Genomic DNA, 26,689 nt, shown 5'->3' on the forward strand with positions numbered 1-26,689 from the left:
TGTCACGATAATTGTAAAGGCAACGGTAGTTTTAGTCTTGAAACTACGTTTACCTGCATAGTCAGATGTGGTATTAGAAACATTGAAATTGAATTAGCTAACTAGTAAATAGGGATACTTCAGCATGTTTCGTGTCTCCGTGCCGAAATTGGTTAGCGCTTTCGGCTGTTAAAGGAAAGGTTGGTGGTTCAAGCCCACCCGGGGAAGCGATGAACAATTATGTCCATTAGAAAAATCAGAGAGTGCTATCACTGCCTCTTATTCCTAATGTCACGTTAACTGTAAGAGCAACGGTAGTGTTACTGTTGTAACCATGTTTACTGGCATCATCAGATGTGCTATTAAAAATAAACGAAAGTAAATGAGCCAACTTGCAAATAGGGAAACTTCAGTAAGTTTCATGTCTCCGTGGCGCAATTGGTTAGCGCGTTCGGCTGTTAACCGAAAGGATGGTGGTTCAAGCCCACCCGGGGACGCAATGAACAAACACTTCGATCAAATGAAACAGATAGTGCTACCACTGCTTATGATTCCTAATGTCACGATAATTGTAAAAGCAACGGTAGTTTTAGTCTTGAAACTACATTTACTGCATAGTCAGATGTGGTGTTAAAAACATTGAAATTGAATTAGCTAACTAGTAAATAGGGATACTTCAGTATGTTTCGTGTCTTCGTGCCGTAATTGGTTAGCGCGTTCGGCTGTTAACGGAAATGTTGGTGGTTCAAGCCCACCCGGGGAAGCGATGAAAAAGTATGTCCATTAGAAAAATCAGAGAGTGCTATCACTGCCTCTTATTCCTAATGTCACGTTAACTGTAAGAGCAACGGTAGTGTTACTCTTGTAGCCATGTTTACTGGCATCATCAGATGTGCTATTAAAATAAATGAAAGTAATTGAGCCAACTTGTAAATAGGGAAACTTCAGTAAATTTCATGTCTCCGTGGAGCAATTGGTTAGCGCGTTCGGCTGTTGACCGAAAGGTTGGTGGTTTAAGCCCATCCGGGGACGCAATGAACAAATACTTCGATCAGATGAAACAGATAGTGCTACCACTGCTTATGATTCCTAATGTCACGATAATTGTAAAAGCAACGGTAGTTTTAGTCTTGAAACTACGTTTACCTGCATAGTCAGATGTGGTGTTAAAAACATTGAAATTGAATTAGCTAACTAGTAAATAGGGATACTTCAGTATGTTTCGTGTCTCCGTGCCGCAATTGGTTAGCGCTTTCGGCTGTTAACGGAAAGGTTGGTGGTTCAAGCCCACCCGGGAAAGCGATGAACAAGTATGTCCATCAGAAAAATCAGAGAGTGCTATCACTGCCTCTTATTCCTAATGTCACGTTAACTGTAAGAGCAACGGTAGTGTTACTGTTGTAGCCATGTTTACTGGCATCATCAGATGTGCTATTAAAAATAAATGAAAGTAAATGAGCCAACTTGTAAATAGGGAAACTTCAGTAAGTTTCATGTCTCCGTGGCGCAATTGGTTAGCGCGTTCGGATGTTAACCGGAAGGTTGGTGGTTCAAGCCCACCCGGGGACGCAATGAACAAACACTTCAATCAGATGAAACAGATAGTGCTACCACTGCTTATGATTCCTAATTTCACGATAATTGTAAAAGCAACGGTAGTTTTAGTCTTGAAACTAGGTTTACTGCATAGTCAGATGTGGTGTTAAAAACATTGAAATTGAATTAGCTAACTAGTAAATAGGGATACTTCAGTATGTTTCGTGTCTTCGTGCGCAATTGGTTAGCGCATTCGGCTGTTAACGGAAAGGTTGGTGGTTCAAGCCCACCCGGGGAGGCGATGAACAAATATGTCCATCAGAAGAATCAGAGAGTGCTATCACTGCCTCTTATTCCTAATGTCACGTTAACTGTAAGAGCAACGGTAGTGTTACTCTTGTAGCCATGTTTACTGGCATCATCAGATGTGCTATTAAAAATAAATGAAAATAAATGGGCCAACTTGTAAATAGGGAAACTTTAGTAAGTTTCATGTCTCCGTGGCGCAATTGGTTAGCACGTTCGGCTGTTAAACGAAAGGTTGGCGGTTCAAGCCCACCCGGGGACGCAATGAACAAATACTTCGATCAGATGAAACAGTTAGTGCTACCACTGCTTATGATTCCCAATGTCACGATAATTGTAAAAGCAACGGTAGTTTTAGTCTTGAAACTACGTTTACCTGCATAGTCAGATGTGGTGTTAAAAACATTGAAATTGAATTAGCTAACTAGTAAATAGGGATACTTCAGTATGTTTCGTGTCTTAGTGCCGCAATTGGTTAGCGCGTTCGGCTGTTAACGGAAAGGTTGGTGGTTCAAGCCCACCCGGGGAGGCGATGAACAAATATGTCCATCAGAAAAATCAGAGAGTGCTATCACTGCCACTTATTCCTAATGTCACGTTAACTGTAAGAGCATCGGTAGTGTTACTCTTGTAGCCATGTTTACTGGCATCATCAGATGTGCTATTAAAAATAAATGAAAATAAATGGGCCAACTTGTAAATAGGGAAACTTCAGTAAGTTTCATGTCTCCGTGGCGCAATTGGTTAGCACGTTCGGCTGTTAAACGAAAGGTTGGCGGTTCAAGCCCACCCGGGGACGCAATGAACAAATACTTCGATCAGATGAAACAGATAGTGCTACCACTGCTTATGATTCCCAATGTCACGATAATTGTAAAAGCAACGGTAGTTTTAGTCTTGAAACTACGTTTACCTGCATAGTCAGATGTGGTGTTAAAAACATTGAAATTGAATTAGCTAACTAGTAAATAGGGATACTTCAGAATGTTTCGTGTCTTAGTGCCGCAATTGGTTAGCGCGTTCGGCTGTTAACGGAAAGGTTGCTGGTTCAAGCCCACCCGGGGAGGCGATGAACAAATATGTCCATCAGAAGAATCAGAGAGTGCTATCACTGCCTCTTATTCCTAATGTCACGTTAACTGTAAGAGCAACGGTAGTGTTACTCTTGTAGCCATGTTTACTGGCATCATCAGATGTGCTATTAAAAATAAATGAAAGTAAATGAGCCAACTTGTAAATAGGGAAACTTCAGTAAGTTTCATGTCTCCGTGGCGCAATTGGTTAGCGCGTTCGGCTGTTAACCGAAAGGTTGGTGGTTCAAGCCCACCAGGGGACGCAATGAACAAATACTTCGATCAGATGAAACAGATAGTGCTACAACTGCTTATGATTCCTAATGTCACGATAATTGTAAAAGCAACAGTAGTTTTAGTCTTGAAACTACGTTTACCTGCATAGTCAGATGTGGTGTTAAAAACATTGAAATTGAATTAGCTAACTAGTAAATAGGGATATTTCAGTAAGTTTCATGTCTCCGTGGACCAATTGGTTAGCGCGTTCGGCTGTTAACCGAAAGGTTGGTGGTTCAAGCCCACCCGGGGACGCAATGAACAAATTCTTTGATCAGATGAAACAGATAGTGTTACCACTGCTTATGATTCCTAATGTCACGATAATTGTAAAAGCAACGGTAGTTTTAGTCTTAAAACTACATTTATCTGCATAGTCAGATGTGGTGTTAAAAACATTGAAATTGAAAGGGATACTTCAGTATGTTGCGTGTCTTAGTGCCGCAATTGGTTAGCGCGTTCAGCTGTTAACGGAAAGTTTGGTGGTTCAAGCCCACCCGGGGAGGCGATGAACAAATATGTCCATCAGAAGAATCAGAGAGTGCTATCACTGCCTCTTATTCCTAATGTCACGTTAACTGTAAGAGCAACGGTAGTGTTACTCTTGTAGCCATGTTTACTGGCTTCATCAGATGTGCTATTAAAAATAATTAAAAGTAAATGAGTCAACTTGTAAATAGGGAAACTTCAGTAAGTTTCATGTCTCCGTGGAGCAATTGGTTAGCGCGTTCGGCTGTTAACCGAAAGGTTGGTGGTTCAAGCCCACCCGGGGACGCAATGAACAAATACTTCGATCAGATGAAACAGATAGTGCTACCACTGCTTATGATTCCTAATGTCACGATAATTGTAAAAGCAACGGAAGTTTTAGTCTTGAAACTACGTTTACCTGCATAGTCAGATGTGGTGTTAAAAACATTGAAATTGAATTAGCTAACTAGTAAATAGGGATACTTCAGTATGCTTTGTGTCTTAGTGCCGCAATTGGTTAGCGCGTTCGGCTGTTAACGGAAAGGTTGTTGGTTCAAGCCCACCAGTGGAGGCGATGAACAAATATGTCCATTAGAAAAATCAGAGAGTGCTATCACTGTCTCTTATTCCTAATGTCACGTTAACTTTAAGAGCAACGGTAGTGTTACTCTTGTAGCCATGTTTACTGGCATCATCAGATGTGCTATTAAAATAAATGAAAGTAATTGAGCCAACTTGTAAATAGGGAAACTTCAGTAACTTTCATGTCTCCGTGGAGCAATTGGTTATCGCGTTCGGCTGTTGACCGAAAGGTTGGTGGTTCAAGCCCATCCGGGGACGCAATGAACAAATACTTCGATCAGATGAAACAGATAGTGCTACCACTGCTTATGATTCCTAATGTCACGATAATTGTAAAAGCAACGGAAGTTTTAGTCTTGAAGCTACGTTTACCTGCATAGTCAGATGTGGTGTTAAAAACATTGAAATTGAATTAGCTAACTAGTAAATAGGGATACTTCAGTATGTTTCGTGTCTCCGTTCCGCAATTGGTTAGCGCTTTTGGCTGTTAACGGAAAGGTTGGTGGTTCAAGCCCACACGGGGAAGCGATGAACAAGTATGTCCATGAGAAAAGTCAGAGAGTGCTATCACTGCCTCTTATTCCTAATGTCACGTTAACTGTAAGAGCAACGGTAGTGTTACTGTTGTAGCCATGTTTACTGGCATCATCAGATGTGCTATTAAAAATAAATGAAAGTAAATGAGCCAACTTGTAAATAGGGAAACTTCAGTAAGTTTCATGTCTCCGTGGCGCAATTGGTTAGCGCGTTCGGCTGTTAAACGAAAGGTTGGTGGTTCAAGCCCACCCGGGGACGCAATGAACAAACACTTCGATCAGATGAAAGAGATAGTGCTACCACTGCTTATGATTCCTAATGTCACGATAATTGTAAAAGCAACGGTAGTTTTAGTCTTGAAACTACGTTTACTGCATAGTCAGATGTGGTGTTAAAAACATTGAAATTGAACTAGCTAACTAGTAAATAGGGATACTTCAGTATGTTTCGTGTCTTAGTGCCGCAATTGATTAGCGCGTTCGGCTGTTAACGGAAAGGTTGGTGGTTCAAACCCACCCGGGGAGGCGATGAACAAATATGTCCATCAGAAGAATCAGAGAGTGCTATCACTGCTTCTTATTCCTAATGTCACGTTAACTGTAAGAGCAACGGTAGTGTTACTCTTGTAGCCATGTTTACTGGCATCATCAGATGTGCTACTAAAAATAAATGAAAGTAAATAAGCCAATTTGTAAATAGGGAAACTTCAGTAAGTTTCATGTCTCCGTGGCGCAATTGGTTAGCGCGTTCGGCTGTTAACCGAAAGGTTGGTGGTTCAAGCCCACCCGAGGACGCAATGAACAAATACTTCGATCAGATGAGACAGTTAGTGCTGCCACTGCTTATGATTCCCAATGTCACGATAATTGTAAAAGCAACGGTAGTTTTAGTCTTGAAACTCCGTTTACCTGCATAGTCAGATGTGGTGTTAAAAACATTGAAATTGAATTAGCTAACTAGTAAATAGGGATACTTCAGTATGTTTCGTGTCTTACTGCCGCAATTGGTTAGCGCGTTCGGCTGTTAACGGAAAGGTTGGTGGTTCAAGCCCACCCGGGGAGGTGATGAACAAATATGTCCATCAGAAGAATCAGAGAGTGCTATCACTGCTTCTTATTCCTAATGTCACGTTAACTGTAAGAGCAACGGTAGTGTTACTCTTGTAGCCATGTTTACTGGCATCATCAGATGTGCTACTAAAAATAAATGAAAGTAAATAAGCCAATTTGTAAATAGGGAAACTTCAGTAAGTTTCATGTCTCCGTGGCGCAATTGGTTAGCGCGTTCGGCTGTTAACCGAAAGGTTGGTGGTTCAAGCCCACCAGGGGACGCAATGAACAAATACTTCGATCAGATGAGACAGTTAGTGCTACCACTGCTTATGATTCCCAATGTCACGATAATTGTAAAAGCAACGGTAGTTTTAGTCTTGAAACTACGTTTACCTGCATAGTCAGATGTGGTGTTAAAAACATTGAAATTGAATTAGCTAACTAGTAAATAGGGATACTTCAATATGTTTCGTGTCTTAGTGCCGCAATTGATTAGCGCGTTCGACTGTTAACGGAATGGTTGGTGATTGAAGCCCACCCGGGGAGGCGATGAAAAAATATGTCCATCAGAAGAATCAGAGAGTGCTATCACTGCTTCTTATTCCTAATGTCACGTTAACTGTAAGAGCAACGGTAGTGTTACTCTTGTAGCCATGTTTACTGGCATCATCAGATGTGCTACTAAAAATAAATGAAAGTAAATAAGCCAATTTGTAAATAGGGAAACTTCAGTAAGTTTCATGTCTCCGTGGCGCAATTGGTTAGCGCGTTCGGCTGTTAACCGAAAGGTTGGTGGTTCAAGCCCACCCGGGGACGCAATGAACAAATACTTCGATCAGATGAGACAGTTAGTGCTACCACTGCTTATGATTCCCAATGTCACGATAATTGTAAAAGCAACGGTAGTTTTAGTCTTGAAACTACGTTTACCTGCATAGTCAGATGTGGTGTTAAAAACATTGAAATTGAATTAGCTAACTAGTAAATAGTGATATTTCAGTATGTTTCGTGTCTCCGTGCCGCAATTGGTAAGGGCGTTCGGCTGTTAACGGAAAGGTTGGTGGTTCAAGCCCAAACGGGGAAGCGATGAACAAATATGTCCATCAGAAGAGTCAAAGAGTGCTATCACTGCCTCTTATTCCTAATGTCACGTTATTTGTAAGAGCAACGGTAGTGTTACTCTTGTAGCCATGTTTACTGGCATCATCAGATGTGCTATTAAAAATAAATGAAAGTAAATGAACCAACTTGTAAATAGGGAAACTTCAGTAAGTTTCATGTCTCCGTGGCGCAATTGGTTAGCGCGTTCGGCTGTTAACCGAAAGATTGATGGTTCAAGCCCACCCGGGGACGCAATGAACAAATACTTCGATCAGATGAAACAGATAGTGCTACAACTGCTTATGATTCCTAATGTCACGATAATTGTAAAAGCAACGGTAGTTTTAGTCTTGAAACTGCGTTTACCTGCATAGTCATATCTGGTGTTAAAAACATTGAAATTGAATTAGCTAACTAGTAAATAGGGATATTTCAGTATGTTTCGTGTCTCCGTGCCGCTATTGGTAATGCGTTTGGCTGTTAACGGAAAGGTTGGTGGTTCAAGCCCAAACGGGGAAGCGATGAACAAATATGTCTATCAGAAGAATCAGAGAGTGCTATCACTGCCTCTTATTCCTAATGTCACGTTATTTGTAAGAGCAACGGTAGTGTTACTCTTGTAGCCATGTTTACTGGCATCATCAGATGTGCTATTAAAAATAAATGAAAGTAAATAAGCCAACTTTTAAATAGGGAAACTTCAGTAAGTTTCATGTCTCCGTGGCGCAATTGGTTAGCGCGTTCGGCTGTTAACCGAAAGGTTGTTGGTTCAAGCCCACCCTGGGACGCAATGAACAAATACTTCGATCAGATGAAACAGATAGTGCTACCACTGCTTATGATTCCTAATGTCACGATAATTGTAAAAGCAACGGTAGTTTTAGTCTTGAAACTACGTTTACCTGCATAGTCAGATGTGGTGTTAAAAACATTGAAATTGAATTAGCTAACTAGTAAATAGGGATACTTCAGTATGTTTCGTGTCTTCGTGCGCAATTGGTTAGCGCATTCGGCTGTTAACGGAAAGGTTGATGGTTCAAGCCCACCCGGGGAGGCGATGAACAAATATGTCCATCAGAAGAATCAGAGAGTGCTATCACTGCCTCTTATTCCTAATGTCACGTTAACTGTAAGAGCAACGGTAGTGTTACTCTTGTAGCCATGTTTACTGGCATCATCAAATGTGCTATTAAAAATAAATGAAAGTAAATGGGCGAACTTTTAAGTAGGGAAACTTCAGTAAGTTTCATGTCTCCGTGGCGCAATTGGTTAGCACGTTCGGCTGTTAAACGAAAGGTTGGCGGTTCAAGCCCACCCGGGGACGCAATGAACAAATACTTCGATCAGATGAAACAGTTAGTGCTACCACTGCTTATGATTCCCAATGTCACGATAATTGTAAAAGCAACGGTAGTTTTAGTCTTGAAACTACGTTTACCTGCATAGTCAGATGTGCTATTAAAAATAAATGAAAGTAAATGAGCCAACTTGTAAATAGGGAAACTTTAGTAAGTTTCATGTCTCCGTGGCGCAATTGGTTAGCGCGTTCGGCTGTTAACCGAAAGGTTGGTGGTTCAAGCACACCAGGGGACGCAATGTACAAATACTTCGATCAGATGAAACAGATAGTGCTACAACTGCTTATGATTCCTAATGTCACGATAATTGTAAAAGCAACGGTAGTTTTAGTCTTGAAACTACGTTTACCTGCATAGTCAGATGTGGTGTTAAAAACATTGAAATTGAATTAGCTAACTAGTAAATAGGGATATTTCAGTATGTTTCGTGTCTCCGTGCCGCAATTGGTTAGCGCGTTCGCCTGTTAACTGAAAGGTTGTTGGTTCAAGCCCACCCGGGGAGGCGATGAACAAATATGTCCATCAGAAGAATCATAGAGTGATATCAGTGTCTCTTATTCCTAATGTCACGTTAACTGCAAGTGCAACGGTAGTGTTACTCTTGTAGCCATGTTTACTGACATCATGAGATGTGCTATTAAAATAAATGAAAGTAATTGAGCCAACTTGTAAATAGGGAAACTTCAGTAAGTTTCATGTCTCCGTGGCCCAATTGGTTAGCGCGTTCGGCTGTTAACCGAAAGGTTGGTGGATCAAGCCCACCCGGGGACGCAATGAACAAATGTTTCGATCAGATTAAGCAGCTAGTGCTACCACTGCTTATGATTCCCAATGTCACGATAATTGTAAAAGCAACGGTAGTTTTAGTCTTGAAATTACGTTTACCTGCATAGTCAGATGTGGTGTTAAAAACATTGAAATTGAATTAGCTAACTAGTAAACAGGGATACTTCAGTATGTTTCGTGTCTTAGTGCCGCAATTGGTTAGCGCGTTCTGCTGTTAACGGATAGGTTGGTGGTTCAAGCCCACCCGGGAAGGCGATGAACATATATGTCCTTTAGAAGAATCAGAGAGTGCTATCACTGCCTCTTATTCCTAATGTCACGTTAACTGTAAGAGCAACGGTAGTGTTAGTCTTGTAACCATGTTTACTGGCATCATCAGATGTGCTATTAAAAATAAATGAAAGTAAATAAGCCAACTTTTAAATAGGGAATCTTCAGTAAGTTTCATGTCTCCGTGGCCCAATTGGTTAGCGCGTTCGGCTGTTAACCGAAAGGTTGGTGGTTCAAGCCCACCCGGGGACGCAATGAACAAATGCTTCGATCAGATGAAACAGTTAGTGCTACCACTGCTTATGATTCCCAATGTCACGATAATTGTAAAAGCAACGGTAGTTTTAGTCTTGAAACTACCTTTACTGCATAGTCAGATGTGGTGTTAAAAACATTGAAATTGAATTAGCTAACTAGTAAATAGGGATACTTCAGTATGTTTTGTGTCTTCGTGCGCAATTGGTTAGCGCGTTCGGCTGTTAACGGAAAGGTTGGTGGTTCAAGCCCACCCGGGGAGGCAATGAACAAATATGTCCATCAGAAGAATCAGAGAGTGCTATCACTGCCTCTTATTCCTAATGTCACGTTAACTGTAAGAGCAACGGTAGTGTTACTCTTGTAGCCATGTTTACTGGCATCATCAGATGTGCTATTAAAAATAAATGAAAGTAAATGAGCCAACTTGTAAATAGGGAAACTTCAGTAAGTTTCATATCTCTGTGGCGCAATTGGTTAGCGCGTTCGGCTGTTAACCGAAAGGTTGGTGGTTCAAGCCCACCCGGGGACGCAATGAACAAATACTTCGATCAGATGAAACAGTTAGTGCTACCAGTGCTTATGATTCCCAATGTCACGATAATTGTAAAAGCGACGGTAGTTTTAGTCTTGAAACTACGTTTACTGCATAGTCAGATGTTGTGTTAAAAACATTGAAATTGAATTAGCTAACTAGTAAATAGGGATACTTCAGTATGTTTCGTGTCTTCGTGCGCAATTGGTTAGCGCGTTCGGCTGTTAACTGAAAGGTTGGTGGTTCAAGCCCACCCGGGGAGGCGATGAACAAATATGTCCATCAGAAGAATCAGAGAGTGCTATCACTGCCTCTTATTCCTAATGTCACGTTAACTGTAAGAGCAACGGTAGTGTTACTCTTGTAGCCATGTTTACTGGCATCATCAGATGTGGTATTAAAAATAAATGAAAGTAAATAAGCCAATTTGTAAACAGGGAAACTTCATTAAGTTTCATGTCTCCGTGGCGCAATTGGTTACCGCGTTCGGCTGTTAACCGAAAGGTTGGTGGTTCAAGCCCACCCGGGGACGCAATGAACAAATACTTCGATCAGATGAGACAGTTAGTGCTACCACTGCTTATGATTCCCAATGTCACGATAATATGTAAAAGCAACGGTAGTTTTAGTCTTGAAACTACGTTTACCTGCATAGTCAGATGTGGTGTTAAAAACATTGAAATTGAATTAGCTAACTAGTAAATAGGGATACTTCAGTATGTTTTGTGTCTTAGTGCCGCAATTGGTTAGCGCGTTCGGCTGTTAACGGAAAGGTTGGTGGTTCAAGCCCACCCGGGAAAGCGATGAACAAATATGTCCATCAGAAGAATCAGAGAGTGCTATCATTGCCTCTTATTCCTAATGTCACGTTAACTGTAAGAGCAACGGTAGTGTTACTCTTGTAGCCATGTTTACTGGCATCATCAGATGTGCTATTAAAAATAAATGAAAGTAAATGAGCCAACTTGTAAATAGGGAAACTTCAGTAAGTTTCATGTCTCCGTGGTGCAATTGGTTAGCGCGTTCGGCTGTTAACCGAAAGGTTGTTGGTTCAAGCCCACCCGGGGACGCAATGAACAAATACTTCGATCATATGAAACAGATAGTGCTACCAATGCTTATGATTCCTAATGTCACGATAATTGTAAAAGCAACGGTACTTTTAGTCTTGAAACTACGTTTACCTGCATAGTCAGATATGGTGTTCAAAACATTGAAATTGAATTAGCTAACTAGTAAATAGGGATATTTCAGTATGTTTCGTGTCTCCGTGCCGCAATTGGTAAGGGCGTTCGGCTGTTAACGGAAAGGTTGGTGGTTCAAGCCCAAACGGGGAAGCGATGAACAAATATGTCCATCAGAAGAATCAGAGAGTGCTATCACTGCCTCTTATTCCTAATATCACGTTATTTGTAAGAGCAACGGTAGTGTTACTCTTGTAGCCATGTTTACTGGCATCATCAGATGTGCTATTAAAAACATTGAAATTGAATTAGGTAACTAGTAAATAGGGATGCTTTAGTATGTTTCGTGTCTCCGTGCCGCAATTGGTTAGCGCGTTCGGCTGTTAACGGAAAGGTTGGTGGTTCAAACCAACCCGGGCAAGCGATGAACAAATACTTCGATCAGATGAGACAGTTAGTGCTACCACTGCTTATGATTCCCAATGTCACGATAATATGTAAAAGCAACGGTAGTTTTAGTCTTGAAACTACGTTTACCTGCATAGTCAGATGTGGTGTTAAAAACATTGAAATTGAATTAGCTAACTAGTAAATAGGGATACTTCAGTATGTTTTGTGTCTTAGTGCCGCAATTGGTTAGCGCGTTCGGCTGTTAACCGAAAGGTTGGTGGTTCAAGCCCACCCGGGGACGCAAGGAATAAATATTTCGATCAGATGAAACAGATAGTGCTACCACTGCTTCTGATTCCTAATGTCACGATAATTGTAAAAGCAACGGTACTTTTAGTCTTTAGCCATGTTTACTGGCATCATCAGATGTGCTATTAAAAATAAATAAAAGTAAATAAGCCAACTTTTAAATAGGGATGCTTTAGTATGTTTCGTGTCTCCGTGCCGCAATTGGTTAGCGCTTTCGGCTGTTAACGGAAAGGTTGGTGGTTCAAACCCACCCGGGGAGGCGATGAACAAATATGTCCATCAGAAGAATCAGAGAGTGCTATCACTGCCTCTTATTCCTAAAGTCACGTTACCTGTAAGAGCAACGGTAGTGTTACTCTTGTAGCCATGTTTACTGGCATCATCAGATGTGCTATTAAAAATAGATGAAAGTAAATAAGCCAACTTTTAAATAGGGAAACTTCAGTAAGTTTAATGTCTCCGTGGCGCAATTGGTTAGCGCGTTCGGCTGTTAACCGAAAGGTTGGTAGTTCAAGACCACCCGGACGCAATGAACAAATACTTCGATCAGATGAAACAGATAGTGCTACCACTGCTTATGATTCCTAATGTCACGATAATTGTAAAAGCAACGGTACTTTTAGTCTTGAAACTACGTTTACCTGCATAGTCAGATGTGGTGTTAAAAACATTGAAATTGAATTAGGTAACTAGTAAATAGGGATGCTTTAGTATGTTTCGTGTCTTCGTGCCGCAATTGGTTAGCGCGTTCGGCTGTTAACGGAAAGGTTGGTGGTTCAAACCCACCCGGGGAAGCGATGAACAAATATGTCCATCAGAAGAATCAGAGAGTGCTATCACTGCCTCTTATTCCTAAAGTCACGTTACCAGTAAGAGCAACGGTAGTGTTACACTTGTAGCCATGTCTACTGGCATCATCAGATGTGCTATTAAAAATAAATGAAAGTAAATGAGCCAACTTGTAAATAGGGAAACTTCAGTAAATTCATGTCTCCGTGGCGCAATTGGTTAGTGCGTTCGGCTGTTAACCGAAAGGTTGGTGGTTCAAGCCCACCCGGGGACGCAATGAATAAATACTTCGATCAGATGAAACAGATAGTGCTACCACTGCTTCTGATTCCTAATGTCACGATAATTGAAAAAGCAACGGTAGTTTTAGTCTTGAAACTACGTTTACCTGCATAGTCAGATATGGTGTTCAAAACATTGAAATTGAATTAGCTAACTAGTAAATAGGGATATTTCAGTATGTTTCGTGTCTCCGTGCCGCAATTGGTAAGGGCGTTCGGCTGTTAACGGAAAGGTTGGTGGTTCAAGCCCAAACGGGGAAGCGGTGAACAAATATGTCAATCAGAAGAATCAGAGAGTGCTATCACTGCCTCTTATTCCTAATATCACGTTATTTGTAAGAGCAACGGTAGTGTTACTCTTGTAGCCATGTTTACTGGCATCATCAGATGTGCTATTAAAAACATTGAAATTGAATTAGGTAACTAGTAAATAGGGATGCTTTAGTATGTTTCGTGTCTCCGTGCCGCAATTGGTTAGCGCGTTCGGCTGTTAACGGAAAGGTTGGTGGTTCAAACCAACCCGGGCAAGCGATGAACAAATATGTCCATCAGAAGAATCGGAGAGTGCTATCACTGCCTCTTATTCCTAAAGTCACGTTACCTGTAAGAGCAACGGTAGTGTTACACTTGTAGCCATGTCTACTGGCATCATCAGATGTGCTATTTGAAATAAATGAAAGTAAATGAGCCAACTTGTAAATAGGGAAACTTCAGTAAATTCATGTCTCCGTGGCGCAATTGGTTAGCGCGTTCGGCTGTTAACCGAAAGGTTGGTGGTTCAAGCCCACCCGGGGACGCAAGGAATAAATATTTCGATCAGATGAAACAGATAGTGCTACCACTGCTTCTGATTCCTAATGTCACGATAATTGTAAAAGCAACGGTACTTTTAGTCTTTAGCCATGTTTACTGGCATCATCAGATGTGCTATTAAAAATAAATAAAAGTAAATAAGCCAACTTTTAAATAGGGATGCTTTAGTATGTTTCGTGTCTCCGTGCCGCAATTGGTTAGCGCTTTCGGCTGTTAACGGAAAGGTTGGTGGTTCAAACCCACCCGGGGAGGCGATGAACAAATATGTCCATCAGAAGAATCAGAGAGTGCTATCACTGCCTCTTATTCCTAAAGTCACGTTACCTGTAAGAGCAACGGTAGTGTTACTCTTGTAGCCATGTTTACTGGCATCATCAGATGTGCTATTAAAAATAGATGAAAGTAAATAAGCCAACTTTTAAATAGGGAAACTTCAGTAAGTTTAATGTCTCCGTGGCGCAATTGGTTAGCGCGTTCGGCTGTTAACCGAAAGGTTGGTAGTTCAAGACCACCCGGGGACGCAATGAACAAATACTTCGATCAGATGAAACAGATAGTGCTACCACTGCTTATGATTCCTAATGTCACGATAATTGTAAAAGCAACGGTACTTTTAGTCTTGAAACTACGTTTACCTGCATAGTCAGATGTGGTGTTAAAAACATTGAAATTGAATTAGGTAACTAGTAAATAGGGATGCTTTAGTATGTTTCGTGTCTTCGTGCCGCAATTGGTTAGCGCGTTCGGCTGTTAACGGAAAGGTTGGTGGTTCAAACCCACCCGGGGAAGCGATGAACAAATATGTCCATCAGAAGAATCAGAGAGTGCTATCACTGCCTCTTATTCCTAAAGTCACCTTACCAGTAAGAGCAACGGTAGTGTTACACTTGTAGCCATGTCTACTGGCATCATCAGATGTGCTATTAAAAATAAATGAAAGTAAATGAGCCAACTTGTAAATAGGGAAACTTCAGTAAATTCATGTCTCCGTGGCGCAATTGGTTAGCGCGTTCGGCTGTTAACCGAAAGGTTGGTGGTTCAAGCCCACCCGGGGACGCAATGAATAAATACTTCGATCAGATGAAACAGATAGTGCTACCACTGCTTCTGATTCCTAATGTCACGATAATTGAAAAAGCAACGGTAGTTTTAGTCTTGAAACTACGTTTACCTGCATAGTCAGATGTGCTGTTAAGAACACTGAAATTGAATTAGCCTACTAGTGAATAGGGATACTTCAGAAAGTTTCGCGTCTCCGTAGCCCAATTTGTTGCCGCGTTCGGCTGTTAACGGAAAGTTTGGTGGTTCAAGCCCACCCGGGGAAGCGATGAACAAGTATGTCCATCAGAAAAATCAGAGAGTGCTATCACTGCCTCTTATTCCTAATGTCACGTTAACTGTAAGAGAAACGGTAGTGTTACTCTTGTAGCCATGTTTACTGGCATCATCAGATGTGCTATTAAAAATAAATGAAAGTAAATAAGCCAACTTTTAAATAGGGAAACTTCAGTAAGTTTCATGTCTCCGTAGCGCAATTGGTTAGCGCGTTCGGCTGTTAACCGAAAGGTTGGTAGTTCAAGCCCACCCGGGGACGCAATGAACAAATACTTCGATCAGATGAAACAGATAGTGCTACCACTGCTTGTGATTCCTAATGTCACGATAATTGTAAAAGCAACGGTACTTTTAGTCTTGAAACTACGTTTACCTGCATAGTCAGATGTGGTGTTAAAAACATTGAGATTGAATTAGGTAACTAGTAAATAGGGATGCTTTAGTATGTTTCGTGTCTTCGTGCCGCAATTGGTTAGCGCGTTCGGCTGTTAACGGAAAGGTTGGTGGTTCAAACCCACCCGGGGAAGCGATGAACAAATATGTCCATCAGAAGAATCAGAGAGTGCTATCACTGCCTCTTATTCCTAAAGTCACGTTACCTGTAAGAGCAACGGTAGTGTTACACTTGTAGCCATGTCTACTGGCATCATCAGATGTGCTATTAAAAATAAATGAAAGTAAATGAGCCAACTTGTAAATAGGGAAACTTCAGTAAATTCATGTCTCCGTGGCGCAATTGGTTAGCGCGTTCGGCTGTTAACCGAAAGGTTGGTGGTTCAAGCCCACCCGGGGACGCAATGAATAAATACTTCGATCAGATGAAACAGATAGTGCTACCACTGCTTCTGATTCCTAATGTCACGATAATTGAAAAAGCAACGGTAGTTTTAGTCTTGAAACTACGTTTACCTGCATAGTCAGATGTGCTGTTAAGAACACTGAAATTGAATTAGCCTACTAGTGAATAGGGATACTTCAGAAAGTTTCGCGTCTCCGTAGCGAAATTTGTTGCCGCGTTCGGCTGTTAACGGAAAGTTTGGTGGTTCAAGCCCACCCGGGGAAGCGATGAACAAGTATGTCCATCAGAAAAATCAGAGAGTGCTATCACTGCCTCTTATTCCTACTGTCACGTTAACTGTAAGAGAAACGGTAGTGTTACTCTTGTAGCCATGTTTACTGGCATCATCAGATGTGCTATTAAAAATAAATGAAACTAAATAAGCCAACTTTTAAATAGGGAAACTTCAGTAAGTTTCATGTCTCCGTGGCGCAATTGGTTAGCGCGTTCGGCTGTTAACCGAAAGGTTGGTAGTTCAAGCCCACCCGTGGACGCAATGAACAAATACTTCGATCAGATGAAACAGATAGTGCTACCACTGCTTATGATTCCTAATGTCACGATAATTGTAAAAGCAACGGTACTTTTAGTCTTGAAACTACGTTTACCTGCATAGTCAGATGTGGTGTTAAAAACATTGAAATTAAATTAGGTAACTAGTAAATAGGGATGCTTTAGTATGTTTCGTGTCTCCGTGCCGCAATTGGTTAGCGCGCTCGGCTGTTAACGGAAAGGTTGGTGGTTCAAACCCACCCGGGGAAGCGATGAACAAATATGTCCATCAGAAGAATCAGAGAGTGCTATCACTGCCTCTTATTCCTAAAGTCACGTTACCTGTAAGAGCAACGGTAGTGTTACACTTGTAGCCATGTCTACTGGCATCATCAGATGTGCTATTAAAAATAAATGAAAGTGAATGAGCCAACTTGTAAATAGGGAAACTTCAGTAAATTCATGTCTCCGTGGCGCAATTGGTTAGCGCGTTCGGCTGTTAACCGAAAGGTTGGTGGTTCAAGCCCACCCGGGGACGCAATGAATAAATACTTCGATCAGATGAAACAGATAGTGCTACCACTGCTTCTGATTCCTAATGTCACGATAATTGTAAAAGCAACGGTAGTTTTAGTCTTGAAACTACGTTTACCTGCATAGTCAGATGTGCTGTTAAGAACACTGAAATTGAATTAGCCTACTAGTGAATAGGGATACTTCAGAAAGTTTCGCGTCTCCGTAGCGCAATTTGTTGGCGCCTTCGGCTGTTAACGGAAAGTTTGGTGGTTCAAGCCCACCCGGGAAAGCGATGAACAAGTAAGTCCATCAGAAAAATCAGAGAGTGCTATCACTGCCTCTTATTCCTAATGTCACGTTAACTGTAAGAGAAACGGTAGTGTTACTGTTGTAGCCATGTTTACTGGCAACATCAGATGTGCTATTTGAAATAAATGAAAGTAAATGAGTCAACTTGTAAATAGGGAAACTTCAGTAAGTTTCATGTCTCCGTGGCGCAATTGGTTAGCGCGTTCGGCTGTTAACCGAAAGGTTGGTGGTTCAAGCCCACCCGGGGACGCAATGAACAAATTCTTTGATCAGATGAAACAGATAGTGCTACCACTGCTTATGATTCCTAATGTCACGATAATTGTAAAAGCAACGGTAGTTTTAATCTTGAAATTACGTTTACCTGCATAGTCAGATGTGGCGTTAAAAACATTGAAATTGAATTAGCTAACTAATAAATAGGGATACTTCAGTATGTTTCGTGTCTCCGTGCTGCAATTGGTTAGCGCGTTTGCCTGTTAACTGAAAGGTTGGTGGTTCACGCCCACCCGGGGAAGCGATGAACAAATATGTCCATCAGAAGAATCAGAGAGTGCTATCACTGCCTCTTATTCCTAATGTCACGTTAACTGTAAAAGCAACGGTAGTGTTACTCTTGTAGCCATGTTTACTCACATCATCAGATGTTCTATTAAAAATAAATGAAAGTAAATGAGCCAACTTGTAAATAGGGAAACTTCAGTAAGTTTCATGTCTCCGTGGCGCAATTGGTTAGCGCGTTCGGCTGTCAACCGAATGGTTGGTGGTTCAAGCCCACCCGGGGACGCAATGAACAAATACTTCCATCAGATGAAGCAGATATCGCTACCACTGCTTATGATTCCTAATATCACGATAATTGTAAAAGCAACGATAGTCTTAGTCTTGAAACTACGTTTACCTGCATAGTCAGATATGGTGTTAAAAACATTGAAATTGAATTAGCTAACTAGTAAATAGGGATACTTCAGTATGTTTCGTGCCTTCGTGTCTCAATTTGTTGGCGCGTTCGGCTGTTAGCGGAAAGGTTGGTGGTTCAAGCCCACCCGGGGAAGCGATGAACACGTATGTCCATCAGAAAAATCAAAGAGTGCTATCACTGCCTCTTATTCCTAATGTCACGTTATTTGTAAGACCAACGGTACTTTTACTCTTGTAGCCTTGTTTACTGGCATCATCAGATGTGCTATTAAAAATAAATGAAAGTAAATAAGCCAACTTTTAAATAGGGAAACTTCAGTAAGTTTCATGTCTCCGTGGCGCAATTGGTTAGCGCGTTCGGCTGTTAACCGAAAGTTTGGTAGTTCAAGCCCACCCGGGGACGCAATGAACAAATACTTCGATCAGATGAAACAGATAGTGCTACCACTGCTTATGATTCCTAATGTCACGATAATTGTAAAAGCAACGGTACTTTTAGTCTTGAAACTACGTTTACCTGCATAGTCAGATGTGGTGTTAAAAACATTGAAATTGAATTAGGTAACTAGTAAATAGGGATGCTTTAGTATGTTTCGTGTCTCCGTGCCGCAATTGGTTAGCGCGTTCGGCTGTTAACGGAAAGGTTGGTGGTTCAAACCCACCCGGGGAAGCCATGAACAAATATGTCCATCAGAAGAATCAGAGAGTGCTATCACTGCCTCTTATTCCTAAAGTCCTGTTACCTGTAAGAGCAACGGTAGTGTTACACTTGTAGCCATGTCTACTGGCATCATCAGATGTGCTATTAAAAATAAATGAAAGTAAATGAGCCAACTTGTAAATAGGGAAACTTTAGTAAATTCATGTCTCCGTGGCGCAATTGGTTAGCGCGTTCGGCTGTTAACCGAAAGGTTGGTAGTTCAAGCCCACCCGGGGACGCAATGAACAAATACTTCGATCAGATGAAACAGATAGTGCTACCACTGCTTATGATTCCTAATGTCACGATAATTGTAAAAGCAACGGTACTTTTAGTCTTGAAACTACGTTTACCTGCATAGTCAGATGTGGTGTTAAAAACATTGAAATTGAACTAGGGAACTAGTAAATAGGGATGCTTTAGCATGTTTCGTGTCTCCGTGCCGCAATTGGTTAGCGCGTTCGGCTGTTAACGGAAAGGTTGGTGGTTCAAACCCACCCGGGGAAGCGATGAACAAATATGTCCATCAGAAGAATCAGAGAGTGCTATCACTGCCTCTTATTCCTAAAGTCACGTTACCTGTAAGAGCAACAGTAGTGTTACACTTGTAGCCATGTCTACTGGCATCATCAGATGTGCTATTAAAAATAAATGAAAGTAAATGAGCCAACTTGTAAATAGGGAAACTTCAGTAAATTCATGTCTCCGTGGCGCAATTGGTTAGCGCGTTCGGCTGTTAACCGAAAGGTTGGTGGTTCAAACCCACCCGGGGACGCAATGAATAAATACTTCGATCAGATGAAACAGATAGTGCTACCACTGCTTCTGATTCCTAATGTCACGATAATTGTAAAAGCAATGGTAGTTTTAGTCTTGAAACTACGTTTACCTGCATAGTCAGATGTGCTGTTAAGAACACTGAAATTGAATTAGCCTACTAGTGAATAGGGATACTTCAGAAAGTTTCGCGTCTCCGTAGCGCAATTTGTTGGCGCGTTCGGCTGTTAACGGAAAGTTTGGTGGTTCAAGCCCACCCGGGGAAGCGATGAACAAGTATGTCCATCAGAAAAATCAGAGAGTGCTATCACTGCCTCTTATTCCTAATGTCACGTTATTTGTAAGAGCAACGGTAGTGTTACTCTTGTAGCCATGTTTACTGGCATCATCAGATGTGCTATTAAAAATAAATGAAAGTAAATAAGCCAACTTTTAAATAGGGAAACTTCAGTAAGTTTCATGTCTCCGTGGCGCAATTGGTTAGCGCGTTCGGCTGTTAACCGAAAGGTTGGTAGTTCAAGCCCACCCGGGGACGCAATGAACAAATACTTCGATCAGATGAAACAGATAGTGCTACCACTGCTTATGATTCCTAATGTCACGATAATTGTAAAAGCAACGGTACTTTTAGTCTTGAAACTACGTTTACCTGCATAGTCAGATGTGCTGTTAAAAACATTGAAATTGAATTAGGTAACTAGTAAATAGGGATGCTTTAGTATGTTTCGTGTCTCCGTGCCGCAATTGGTTAGCGCGTTCGGCTGTTAACGGAAAGGTTGGTGGTTCAAACCCACCCGGGGAAGCGATGAACAAATATGTCCATCAGAAGAATCAGAGAGTGCTATCACTGCCTCTTATTCCTAAAGTCACGTTACCTGTAAGAGCAACGGTAGTGTTACACTTGTAGCCATGTCTACTGGCATCATCAGATGTGCTATTAAAAATAAATGAAAGTAAATGAGCCAACTTGTAAATAGGGAAACTTCAGTAAATTTATGTCTCCGTCGCGCAATTGGTTAGCGCGTTCGGCTGTTAACCGAAAGGTTGGTGGTTCAAGCCCACCCGGGGACGCAATGAATAAATACTTTGATCAGATGAAACAGATAGTGCTACCACTGCTTCTGATTCCTAATGTCACGATAATTGTAAAAGCAACGGTAGTTTTAGTCTTGAAACTACGTTTACCTGCATAGTCAGATGTGCTGTTAAGAACACTGAAATTGAATTAGCCTACTAGTGAATAGGGATACTTCAGAAAGTTTCGCGTCTCCGTAGCGCAATTTGTTGGCGCGTTCGGCTGTTAACGGAAAGTTTGGTGGTTCAAGCCCAACCGGGGAAGCGATGAACAAGTATGTCCATCAGAAAAATCAGAGAGTGCTATCACTGCCTCTTATTCCTAATGTCACGTTAACTGTAAGAGAAACGGTAGTGTTACTGTTGTAGCCATGTTTACTGGCAACATCAGATGTGCTATTTGAAATAAATGAAAGTAAATGAGTCAACTTGTAAATAGGGAAACTTCAGTAAGTTTCATGTCTCCGTGGCGCAATTGGTTAGCGCGTTCGGCTGTTAACCGAAAGGTTGGTGGTTCAAGCCCACCCGGGGATGCAATGAACAAATTCTTTGATCAGATGAAACAGATAGTGCTACCACTGCTTATGATTCCTAATGTCACGATAATTGTAAAAGCAACGGTAGTTTCAATCTTGAAATTACGTTTACCTGCATAGTCAGATGTGGCGTTAAAAACATTGAAATTGAATTAGCTAACTAATAAATAGGGATACTTCAGTATGTTTCCTGTCTCCGCGCCGCAATTGGTTAGCGCGTTCGCCTGTTAACTGAAAGGTTGGTGGTTCACGCCCACCCGGGGAAGCGATGAACAAATATGTCCATCAGAAGAATCAGAGAGTGCTATCACTGCCTCTTATTCCTAATGTCACGTTAACTGTAAAAGCAACGGTAGTGTTACTCTTGTAGCCATGTTTACTGGCATCATCAGATGTTCTATTAAAAATAAATGAAAGTAAATGAGCCAACTTGTAAATAGGGAAACTTCAGTAAGTTTCATGTCTCCGTGGCGCAATTGGTTAGCGCCTTCGGCTGTCAACCGAAAGGTTGGTGGTTCAAGCCCACCCGGGGACGCAATGAACAAATACTTCCATCAGATGAAACAGATAGCGCTACCACTGCTTATGATTCCTAATAGCACGATAATTGTAAAAGCAACGGTAGTTTTAGTCTTGAAACTACGTTTACCTGCATAGTCAGATATGGTGTTAAAAACATTGAAATTGAATTAGCTAACTAGTAAATAGGGATACTTCAGTATGTTTCGTGCCTTCGTGTCTCAATTTGTTGGCGCGTTCGGCTGTTAGCGGAAAGGTTGGTGGTTCAAGCCCACCCGGGGAAGCGATGAACACGTATGTCCATCAGAAAAATCAGAGAGTGCTATCACTGCCTCTTATTCCTAATGTCACGTTAACTGTAAAAGCAACGGTAGTGTTACTCTTGTAGCCATGTTTACTGGCATCATCAGATGTTCTATTAAAAATAAATGAAAGTAAATGAGCCAACTTGTAAATAGGGAAACTTCAGTAAATTTATGTCTCCGTCGCGCAATTGGTTAGCGCGTTCGGCTGTTAACCGAAAGGTTGGTGGTTCAAGCCCACCCGGGGACGCAATGAATAAATACTTTGATCAGATGAAACAGATAGTGCTACCACTGCTTCTGATTCCTAATGTCACGATAATTGTAAAAGCAACGGTAGTTTTAGTCTTGAAACTACGTTTACCTGCATAGTCAGATGTGCTGTTAAGAACACTGAAATTGAATTAGCCTACTAGTGAATAGGGATACTTCAGAAAGTTTCGCGTCTCCGTAGCGCAATTTGTTGGCGCGTTCGGCTGTTAACGGAAAGTTTGGTGGTTCAAGCCCAACCGGGGAAGCGATGAACAAGTATGTCCATCAGAAAAATCAGAGAGTGCTATCACTGCCTCTTATTCCTAATGTCACGTTAACTGTAAGAGAAACGGTAGTGTTACTGTTGTAGCCATGTTTACTGGCAACATCAGATGTGCTATTTGAAATAAATGAAAGTAAATGAGTCAACTTGTAAATAGGGAAACTTCAGTAAGTTTCATGTCTCCGTGGCGCAATTGGTTAGCGCGTTCGGCTGTTAACCGAAAGGTTGGTGGTTCAAGCCCACCCGGGGATGCAATGAACAAATTCTTTGATCAGATGAAACAGATAGTGCTACCACTGCTTATGATTCCTAATGTCACGATAATTGTAAAAGCAACGGTAGTTTCAATCTTGAAATTACGTTTACCTGCATAGTCAGATGTGGCGTTAAAAACATTGAAATTGAATTAGCTAACTAATAAATAGGGATACTTCAGTATGTTTCCTGTCTCCGCGCCGCAATTGGTTAGCGCGTTCGCCTGTTAACTGAAAGGTTGGTGGTTCACGCCCACCCGGGGAAGCGATGAACAAATATGTCCATCAGAAGAATCAGAGAGTGCTATCACTGCCTCTTATTCCTAATGTCACGTTAACTGTAAAAGCAACGGTAGTGTTACTCTTGTAGCCATGTTTACTGGCATCATCAGATGTTCTATTAAAAATAAATGAAAGTAAATGAGCCAACTTGTAAATAGGGAAACTTCAGTAAGTTTCATGTCTCCGTGGCGCAATTGGTTAGCGCCTTCGGCTGTCAACCGAAAGGTTGGTGGTTCAAGCCCACCCGGGGACGCAATGAACAAATTCTTCCATCAGATGAAACAGATAGCGCTACCACTGCTTATGATTCCTAATAGCACGATAATTGTAAAAGCAACGGTAGTTTTAGTCTTGAAACTACGTTTACCTGCATAGTCAGATATGGTGTTAAAAACATTGAAATTGAATTAGCTAACTAGTAAATAGGGATACTTCAGTATGTTTCGTGCCTTCGTGTCTCAATTTGTTGGCGCGTTCGGCTGTTAGCGGAAAGGTTGGTGGTTCAAGCCCACCCGGGGAAGCGATGAACACGTATGTCCATCAGAAAAATCAGAGAGTGCTATCACTGCCTCTTATTCCTAATGTCACGTTAACTGTAAAAGCAACGGTAGTGTTACTCTTGTAGCCATGTTTACTGGCATCATCAGATGTTCTATTAAAAATAAATGAAAGTAAATGAGCCAACTTGTAAATAGGGAAACTTCAGTAAGTTTCATGTCTCCGTGGCGCAATTGGTTAGCGCGTTCGGCTGTCAACCGAAAGGTTGGTGGTTCAAGCCCACCCGGGGACACAATGAACAAATACTTCCATCAGATGAAACAGATAGCGCTACCACTGCTTATGATTCCTAATATCACGATATTTGTAAAAGCAACGGTAGTTTTAGTCTTGAAACTACGTTTACCTGCATAGTCAGATGTGGTGTTAAAAACATTGAAATTGAATTAGGTAACTAGTAAATAGGGATACTTTAGTATGTTTCGTGTCTCCGTGCCGCAATTGGTTAGCGCGTTCGGCTGTTAACGGAAAGGTTGGTGGTTCAAGCCCATCCGGGGAGGCGATGAACAAATATGTCCATCAGAAGAATCAGAGAGTGCTATCACTGCCTCTTATTCCTAATGCCATGTTAACTGTAAGAGCAACGGTAGTGTTACACTTGTAGCCATGTTTACTGGCATCATCAGATGTGCTATTAAAATAAATGAAAGTAATTGAGCCAACTTGTAAATAGGAAAACTTTAGTAATTTTCATGTCTCCGTGGAGCAATTGGTTAGCGCGTTCGACTGTTGACCGAAAGGTTGGTGGTTCAAGCCCACCCGGGGACACAATGAACAAATTCTTCGATTAGATGAAACAGATAGTGCTACCACTGCTTATGATTCCTAATGTCACGATAATTGTAAAAGCAACGGTAGTTTTAGTCTTGAAACTACGTTTACCTGCATAGTCAGATGTGGTGTTAAAAACATTGAAATTGAATTAGCTAACTAGTAAATAGGGATACTTCAGTATGTTTCGTGTCTCCGTGCCGCAATTGGTTAGCGCATTCGCCTGTTAACGGAAAGGTTGGTGGTTCAAGCCCACCCGGGGAAGCGATGAACAAATATGTCCATCAGAAAAATCAGAGAGTGCTATCACTGCCTCTTATTCCTAATGTCACGTTAACTGTAAGAGAAACGGTAGTGTTACTGTTGTAGCCATGTTTACTGGCAACATCAGATGTGCTATTTGAAATAAATGAAAGTAAATGAGTCAACTTGTAAATAGGGAAACTTCAGTAAGTTTCATGTCTCCGTGGCGCAATTGGTTAGCGCGTTCGGCTGTTAACCGAAAGGTTGGTGGTTCAAGCCCACCCGGGGATGCAATGAACAAATTCTTTGATCAGATGAAACAGATAGTGCTACCACTGCTTATGATTCCTAATGTCACGATAATTGTAAAAGCAACGGTAGTTTCAATCTTGAAATTACGTTTACCTGCATAGTCAGATGTGGCGTTAAAAACATTGAAATTGAATTAGCTAACTAATAAATAGGGATACTTCAGTATGTTTCCTGTCTCCGCGCCGCAATTGGTTAGCGCGTTCGCCTGTTAACTGAAAGGTTGGTGGTTCACGCCCACCCGGGGAAGCGATGAACAAATATGTCCATCAGAAGAATCAGAGAGTGCTATCACTGCCTCTTATTCCTAATGTCACGTTAACTGTAAAAGCAACGGTAGTGTTACTCTTGTAGCCATGTTTACTGGCATCATCAGATGTGCTATTAAAAATAAATGAAAGTAAATGAGCCAACTTGTAAATAGGGAAACTTCAGTAAGTTTCATGTCTCCGTGGCGCAATTGGTTAGCGCGTTCGGCTGTCAACCGAAAGGTTGGTGGTTCAAGCCCACCCGGGGACACAATGAACAAATACTTCCATCAGATGAAACAGATAGCGCTACCACTGCTTATGATTCCTAATATCACGATATTTGTAAAAGCAACGGTAGTTTTAGTCTTGAAACTACGTTTACCTGCATAGTCAGATGTGGTGTTAAAAACATTGAAATTGAATTAGGTAACTAGTAAATAGGGATACTTTAGTATGTTTCGTGTCTCCGTGCCGCAATTGGTTAGCGCGTTCGGCTGTTAACGGAAAGGTTGGTGGTTCAAGCCCATCCGGGGAGGCGATGAACAAATATGTCCATCAGAAGAATCAGAGAGTGCTATCACTGCCTCTTATTCCTAATGCCATGTTAACTGTAAGAGCAACGGTAGTGTTACACTTGTAGCCATGTTTACTGGCATCATCAGATGTGCTATTAAAATAAATGAAAGTAATTGAGCCAACTTGTAAATAGGAAAACTTTAGTAATTTTCATGTCTCCGTGGCGCAATTGGTTAGCGCGTTCGGCTGTCAACCGAAAGGTTGGTGGTTCAAGCCCACCCGGGGACACAATGAACAAATACTTCCATCAGATGAAACAGATAGCGCTACCACTGCTTATGATTCCTAATATCACGATATTTGTAAAAGCAACGGTAGTTTTAGTCTTGAAACTACGTTTACCTGCATAGTCAGATGTGGTGTTAAAAACATTGAAATTGAATTAGGTAACTAGTAAATAGGGATACTTTAGTATGTTTCGTGTCTCCGTGCCGCAATTGGTTAGCGCGTTCGGCTGTTAACGGAAAGGTTGGTGGTTCAAGCCCATCCGGGGAGGCGATGAACAAATATGTCCATCAGAAGAATCAGAGAGTGCTATCACTGCTTCTTATTCCTAATGCCATGTTAACTGTAAGAGCAACGGTAGTGTTACACTTGTAGCCATGTTTACTGGCATCATCAGATGTGCTATTAAAATAAATGAAAGTAATTGAGCCAACTTGTAAATAGGAAAACTTTAGTAATTTTCATGTCTCCGTGGAGCAATTG

At 41.3% G+C, this 26,689-nt stretch overlaps 24 non-coding genes across 24 annotated transcripts; all 24 read left to right on the forward strand.

The window, feature by feature from the left end:
* The first annotated feature begins 402 nt into the window (after positions 1-402).
* Positions 403-476, forward strand: Trnan-guu (transfer RNA asparagine (anticodon GUU)). The gene has a single exon. It is a non-coding gene; the product is annotated as a tRNA-Asn (tRNA).
* A 5,004-nt stretch (positions 477-5,480) lies between these two features.
* Positions 5,481-5,554, forward strand: Trnan-guu (transfer RNA asparagine (anticodon GUU)). Its single transcript has one exon. It is a non-coding gene; the product is annotated as a tRNA-Asn (tRNA).
* A 1,000-nt stretch (positions 5,555-6,554) lies between these two features.
* On the forward strand, positions 6,555-6,628 carry Trnan-guu (transfer RNA asparagine (anticodon GUU)). Its single transcript has one exon. It is a non-coding gene; the product is annotated as a tRNA-Asn (tRNA).
* A 3,947-nt stretch (positions 6,629-10,575) lies between these two features.
* Trnan-guu (transfer RNA asparagine (anticodon GUU)) lies at positions 10,576-10,649 on the forward strand. Its single transcript has one exon. It is a non-coding gene; the product is annotated as a tRNA-Asn (tRNA).
* A 2,340-nt stretch (positions 10,650-12,989) lies between these two features.
* Positions 12,990-13,063, forward strand: Trnan-guu (transfer RNA asparagine (anticodon GUU)). Its single transcript has one exon. It is a non-coding gene; the product is annotated as a tRNA-Asn (tRNA).
* A 730-nt stretch (positions 13,064-13,793) lies between these two features.
* Trnan-guu (transfer RNA asparagine (anticodon GUU)) lies at positions 13,794-13,867 on the forward strand. The gene has a single exon. It is a non-coding gene; the product is annotated as a tRNA-Asn (tRNA).
* Positions 13,868-14,866: 999 nt separating this feature from the next.
* Positions 14,867-14,940, forward strand: Trnan-guu (transfer RNA asparagine (anticodon GUU)). The gene has a single exon. It is a non-coding gene; the product is annotated as a tRNA-Asn (tRNA).
* Positions 14,941-15,939: 999 nt separating this feature from the next.
* Trnan-guu (transfer RNA asparagine (anticodon GUU)) lies at positions 15,940-16,013 on the forward strand. Its single transcript has one exon. It is a non-coding gene; the product is annotated as a tRNA-Asn (tRNA).
* A 999-nt stretch (positions 16,014-17,012) lies between these two features.
* On the forward strand, positions 17,013-17,086 carry Trnan-guu (transfer RNA asparagine (anticodon GUU)). Its single transcript has one exon. It is a non-coding gene; the product is annotated as a tRNA-Asn (tRNA).
* A 463-nt stretch (positions 17,087-17,549) lies between these two features.
* Positions 17,550-17,623, forward strand: Trnan-guu (transfer RNA asparagine (anticodon GUU)). The gene has a single exon. It is a non-coding gene; the product is annotated as a tRNA-Asn (tRNA).
* Positions 17,624-18,086: 463 nt separating this feature from the next.
* Positions 18,087-18,160, forward strand: Trnad-guc (transfer RNA aspartic acid (anticodon GUC)). The gene has a single exon. It is a non-coding gene; the product is annotated as a tRNA-Asp (tRNA).
* A 999-nt stretch (positions 18,161-19,159) lies between these two features.
* Trnan-guu (transfer RNA asparagine (anticodon GUU)) lies at positions 19,160-19,233 on the forward strand. The gene has a single exon. It is a non-coding gene; the product is annotated as a tRNA-Asn (tRNA).
* A 462-nt stretch (positions 19,234-19,695) lies between these two features.
* Trnan-guu (transfer RNA asparagine (anticodon GUU)) lies at positions 19,696-19,769 on the forward strand. The gene has a single exon. It is a non-coding gene; the product is annotated as a tRNA-Asn (tRNA).
* Positions 19,770-20,232: 463 nt separating this feature from the next.
* On the forward strand, positions 20,233-20,306 carry Trnan-guu (transfer RNA asparagine (anticodon GUU)). The gene has a single exon. It is a non-coding gene; the product is annotated as a tRNA-Asn (tRNA).
* A 462-nt stretch (positions 20,307-20,768) lies between these two features.
* Trnan-guu (transfer RNA asparagine (anticodon GUU)) lies at positions 20,769-20,842 on the forward strand. The gene has a single exon. It is a non-coding gene; the product is annotated as a tRNA-Asn (tRNA).
* A 463-nt stretch (positions 20,843-21,305) lies between these two features.
* Positions 21,306-21,379, forward strand: Trnan-guu (transfer RNA asparagine (anticodon GUU)). The gene has a single exon. It is a non-coding gene; the product is annotated as a tRNA-Asn (tRNA).
* A 463-nt stretch (positions 21,380-21,842) lies between these two features.
* Trnad-guc (transfer RNA aspartic acid (anticodon GUC)) lies at positions 21,843-21,916 on the forward strand. The gene has a single exon. It is a non-coding gene; the product is annotated as a tRNA-Asp (tRNA).
* A 462-nt stretch (positions 21,917-22,378) lies between these two features.
* Trnan-guu (transfer RNA asparagine (anticodon GUU)) lies at positions 22,379-22,452 on the forward strand. Its single transcript has one exon. It is a non-coding gene; the product is annotated as a tRNA-Asn (tRNA).
* A 463-nt stretch (positions 22,453-22,915) lies between these two features.
* Trnan-guu (transfer RNA asparagine (anticodon GUU)) lies at positions 22,916-22,989 on the forward strand. The gene has a single exon. It is a non-coding gene; the product is annotated as a tRNA-Asn (tRNA).
* A 463-nt stretch (positions 22,990-23,452) lies between these two features.
* On the forward strand, positions 23,453-23,526 carry Trnad-guc (transfer RNA aspartic acid (anticodon GUC)). The gene has a single exon. It is a non-coding gene; the product is annotated as a tRNA-Asp (tRNA).
* A 463-nt stretch (positions 23,527-23,989) lies between these two features.
* On the forward strand, positions 23,990-24,063 carry Trnad-guc (transfer RNA aspartic acid (anticodon GUC)). Its single transcript has one exon. It is a non-coding gene; the product is annotated as a tRNA-Asp (tRNA).
* Positions 24,064-25,062: 999 nt separating this feature from the next.
* Trnan-guu (transfer RNA asparagine (anticodon GUU)) lies at positions 25,063-25,136 on the forward strand. Its single transcript has one exon. It is a non-coding gene; the product is annotated as a tRNA-Asn (tRNA).
* A 463-nt stretch (positions 25,137-25,599) lies between these two features.
* Trnad-guc (transfer RNA aspartic acid (anticodon GUC)) lies at positions 25,600-25,673 on the forward strand. Its single transcript has one exon. It is a non-coding gene; the product is annotated as a tRNA-Asp (tRNA).
* A 462-nt stretch (positions 25,674-26,135) lies between these two features.
* On the forward strand, positions 26,136-26,209 carry Trnad-guc (transfer RNA aspartic acid (anticodon GUC)). Its single transcript has one exon. It is a non-coding gene; the product is annotated as a tRNA-Asp (tRNA).
* The last annotated feature ends 480 nt before the right edge of the window (positions 26,210-26,689 follow it).

Source organism: Hydractinia symbiolongicarpus, chromosome 11 (genome assembly GCF_029227915.1).
Source record: "Hydractinia symbiolongicarpus strain clone_291-10 chromosome 11, HSymV2.1, whole genome shotgun sequence".
NCBI classification, from domain to species: Eukaryota; Metazoa; Cnidaria; class Hydrozoa; order Anthoathecata; family Hydractiniidae; genus Hydractinia; species Hydractinia symbiolongicarpus.